This window comes from Brassica oleracea, chromosome C9 (assembly GCF_000695525.1).
Source record: "Brassica oleracea var. oleracea cultivar TO1000 chromosome C9, BOL, whole genome shotgun sequence".
Taxonomy (NCBI): domain Eukaryota; kingdom Viridiplantae; phylum Streptophyta; class Magnoliopsida; order Brassicales; family Brassicaceae; genus Brassica; species Brassica oleracea.
Window position 1 is genome coordinate 19,278,741 of NC_027756.1, and position 4,925 is coordinate 19,283,665.

General features: G+C 35.2%; 1 non-coding gene across 1 annotated transcript; it reads left to right on the top strand.

Annotated features, from left to right (window-relative positions):
• The first annotated feature begins 3,968 nt into the window (after positions 1-3,968).
• TRNAL-UAG lies at positions 3,969-4,048 on the top strand. The gene has a single exon. It is a non-coding gene; the product is annotated as a tRNA-Leu (tRNA).
• The last annotated feature ends 877 nt before the right edge of the window (positions 4,049-4,925 follow it).

Below are 4,925 nucleotides of genomic sequence, written 5' to 3' on the forward strand. Positions count from 1 at the left end.
CATGAATGTCTCTAGCCCGCTCAGAAATGCGTTCGTCACCCTCCCGTCGGAATCTTTGTGCAAATACATCCAACTCCGTAACTCGTAAATACTACCGTCACCGGCCATTTTTTTCTTAGATTTTTTTTTGAAATCTTTTTTTCGGATTTTTTTTGGATTTTTTTTTCCGTTTGTGTGTTGTGAGGAAGAGAGTTGTGAGAAATGACATATATATAGAGAAATTTTCGAGTTGGGTTGTTGAAATATAACAACGATTTTACAAGGAATATTTTACATGGTTTTAACATAATATTTACAACGACTTTACGACGAAATTAGGTAAGTTAAAGCGCATTGAATACATGTTTTCACCTAAATATAACAGTAACATGTTTCGTTGTAATGTCGATGTAATGATTACGACGTATTTCTCATTCCACGTACATTCGTCGTAAACTTACATGGATTTTACGACGAAAACTGTTCGTCGTAAATTTACATGGCGTTTACGAGGAAAGTTGGATTCCTCGTAACTTCGTTGTAAACACCATGTAAATTTACGACGAAATATTTTCGTCGTAAATCTTCGTTGTTATGGGTACGTTTTCTTGTAGTGGCCGAGGACGTCGGACGCGTCTTCTTCTTGAGTTCGCGAGCGGGTTGATTGGGAACTCAGGCTGGCTGTGATGTGAACTGGAAACTGAGGTCGTCTAGGATCAGGAACACCTTAGGGCTGGAGCTGATCGGGTGTTTGTAAGCCGGAACACAAGCAAGAACAATTTGGGGTTTTTCCGGAGTTAGGGTTCCAAAAGACCAAGACGGCGCCGTGTATTGTTTCTGCGAGTGTGGGTGCGTCTGAGATCGGATAGACGAACGGTTTTCGCTGATGGATTCGTCTCATCAAGAGCTTCAATTTGATATGTGGCTAGTCGTCTGGTTCCTCAGGGTTTGAGAGATAGATCGATTTTAAGTTGCGCCTAGTTTAGGGTTTATTTGTGACGGATTTTAGATTAGGTTGTCTCAGGGTTTTGGAGTCTATCGTGCTGATAACGTGTTGTAAATGAAGTGTTGGGGAAATACTTCTGTTATTATTACTGTCGACCAGAAGTTCCATATATATACAAAAACAATAGAGGTTCCTTATATAAAGATTACAAAATATAGGAAAAAGTAAATTATCCAAAACCTAATACAACATGAAATAGGAAAAGATCTAAAACAGAAAAGGAAAACGTCCTAAGTCTCTCCTCGGACGACAGCCTCTCTCTCTCCTCCCTTGGCCACGGCTTGGGCCTTGTCTTGGTCATTGGTTATGGGCCATCCATTTAATGATTTATAACAGGTTAAATGAAATCATAACCTAATTCTTCTCTATGTACAATTTGATTTCTAGAGGACTCAAAAGCTCCTCTTCCAACTCGTTATCCTCTACAAGGAATACAGAGAACCTCACAAGACCACTCTTTGTACAATACTTCATCGTCCCTGAGAAGGATCACGCGGGAGAAATCCAGAAGTTTCCCTTTATGTTATGCAAAACAAATTAGAATCCACTAATGCAAATAAGTAAGAAAATGAAATGATTAAATCCTTATTTATTGCAAAAGCTAATACATATAAGTAAGAAAATGAAATGATCAAATCCTTATTTATTGCAAAAGCTAAGAGTTCGTGAAAAGTATGATAATTCCTTGATATAAAGGGTGGGGTAAGAAAATGATCGAATCTTTACTTTAACGCAAAAGCTAAGAAAACGAATAAACTCTCTGGAGAAAGATCTGCCATTTTCTAATAGACTTTGGGATTATAGAAAACCGAAGAAAATGGTTTATCACCTAACTTAGGGGCCATAACTTTCTGAGGAAGGGTCGAGACAAACGAGATTCGTATCCTATTTATCAGGAAAATTAATACAAAGGAAAGATGAAACAAGTTTGATAGAAGAATGCATGAAAAAAGGAGATGAATAATCCCCTATATATTAAAAGAGAAGCACTTTTAAAGCTTATCTTAAAAGTTTATTGACAATGAATGTGATGTGGTGACGTGGCTTTACGAGAAATTTTTATTTAGTAAAACGCTTACGTGTCACGCAGAGAACGTTTCTCACCAAAACTGTGAATTTAATATATTCACACTAACATTCCTTTAAAAGAACTTCATACCATATATACTTTTCTCGACGAATATTTTTACGTGATAAACCTTCAGCTTAAGTTTGATTACTTGATTTATCAATCCTCTCAATATAATCATAGCATCAATAAAGATTCCTTATTCCTCTATACGTTTCTGTTAAAAACGGTAACCCTTCTGATCTATCGCCACTAAGTCGACAGATCCGTAGAGACGACAAAGCGATGAAACTTTAGTACATGCCAAGTGTTAATGAAAGAACCATTTTCTCCATACCTGCTTTCATGCATTTAGAAGAGCACTCACATTCTTGAGAACCTCCTCTCATTGCTGAAAAAGGAGGTTGAAAATCTATTTCTAGATAAATATGTCGTACTCGGTTTTGTTATTGCTCGATGAGGTGATCTCTGTTTCGAGGAGACTGAATCACTGTAAATCGTCTCGGCTTAGTGTATTAGTCTTTTCGAGCAAGCAATATAAGCATGTGAGTCAGATCTGGAACAACCTTTACAATTTAGAGGGTCAAATAACCTTCAATTTCTTTTATTATGCAAATATGTTTTCTGAATTTAAAGGAGCTATATTTTTTTTATTTCGTACAATTATTGTTTTGCTTATAATATGTTATTGATCCACCGTTTTTGATTTTATTTGTTACCCCTAAGTCCATAACTACTACAACGTGATAGGCGAAATATAAAAAAAATAATTTTCCAAAACTTCTTCAACTTGCAAATACCATATATTAAGTTTTAATATTAGTGAACCCATTATAAAAAGTCTATAGCTTCGCCCCTGAGAACAATCATACCTTTAGTTCTATCTAACTATCACTTAAAGTATAACTTATGTTATACATAATCATAATATCTAATTTTAATATTAATAAGACATCTTATTCCTCGCAAAAACTTTTGTACAAGGTTTGTGACTCTGTTTGAGAGTTTTTAGAATTTAAAACTTAAACTTTGATTCCAACAAGAAAATTATCGAAAGGAAAACCATAACGCCATCGCTTTAGTATACTTTCGATCATCCATCATTCTTATACTGGAGATGCGATTTATGACCAACTTGTCGATTTGTTTAACCAGCACTGAATGCGGTTTCTCACCATGCCGCCTCCCATTCCTTTCATACCAAATTGTTCCTGAAACATGTATCTGAGGAGGAACAAATGTACTTTTTGCCTTGATTGATCATTGATAAGACGAGTGTCCTCATCCCATTCACTAGTGTATTGCACATACAATAACTTTTGAGTAACGTTTCTCCATATACCTCTGAGAATCTCCATTGGAAGAAAAGGTGGTTTCTGAGTTTCGAGCATCGCAGAACAGAGAGGAAAGTTGTTGCCGTTGCAATGTTCTAGTGGGAGATTCTGTTATCTGTTGGAAGCCTATTCTTGATAACTATCCAAACCATGAAGGGGTAGTATTTTGGGGTGTTGAATTGAAACCTGATACCTATGTACCAGTCGACCGTTGGCTGGGCTGTTCGAGTTAGTCTCCAAGATTCCTTAGAGCTAAACCATGCTCTGTATAAGAGAATAGAGCTTCTAAATCAGCTTTTAATAAGGTACGATGGCCTTGACGGGGATCAGCTTTTGATCAGCTTCCACATCCATTTTTTAATCTATGTAACAATATTTCTCTCAAAATATCACTTTAACGCAATACTATTAAATGATTCAAACTTCCAGAATATGTATTTGTTGATATAGTATTCAGATGTATCACTCTCAGTTTCAGACACAGAAGAGAGTTGCATAAAGAGATGTTAACAAATTAGGAAGATAACTCCATTTCCACAACAAAGCAATATATAATATATTATGAACACGTTTAGCAAATGACAGTTTGGCCGAGTGGTCTAAGGCGCCAGATTTAGGCTCTGGTCCGAAAGGGCGTGGGTTCAAATCCCACAGCTGTCATATTTTTTTCTGACTCCTTTGTTCATCTTTTTTTTTTCCAATGGACGTTGTTGACTTCGCCGCAAGTCAAGTAAGTATTAACATAGTATCCGGTAGAATGTAGACGTGGTATTGGTAATGGGTCAATGTCAAGTAAGCATAGTATCCGGATACAGGTTGTCCAAATCGACTATATCATCATATTGTATTTGAATGAATCCTTGATCCATATGAGACCATTAATTGAATTCGTTTTAAAATAACATATATATTGTGAATGTGTCAACTGAAAGATATATATATAATTTTGGCCTTTACATTGGACAAAAATAACAATAACATATCTAAAGAAAATAAAATACTATATTTTTATCCATAACTAAACAAGGCAAGATATATTAAAATGTAACAAAAAAAGAAAGAAAGAATAGGTAAAAAAAGTTGTGCGATGAAAGTATATATGAAAGAAGTACAACTTGAAGCAATTGGTGGTATTTAGATAAATGGAAAAATAAACAAAAATTCAGTCAAGGAATTGAATAAACAACAAATATGAATGTCTGTTAATTTTGTTCTTCGTCAAAATTGGAGAATATTTTTTTTCTTTATAAATTCATTCTTCCATAAAGAATTTAGAAGAATATAGTGGAACCTACCTAGGCCTGGAACGGATCGGATATCCGGGCAATTTTAAGGTATCCGGATCCGGATCCTTATCCGGCGGATCAATAATTTTACCATCCTTATCTGGATCCGGAGTTCTCGGATATCCGGGTGTCGGATATCCTTCAAAAAATTGTAATATCCGGCGGATATCCGGATTTGGATTTGGATCCTTAAAATAAATAAATAAAATAATATTAATATATATATAATATTAACAATAATTTAAAATATA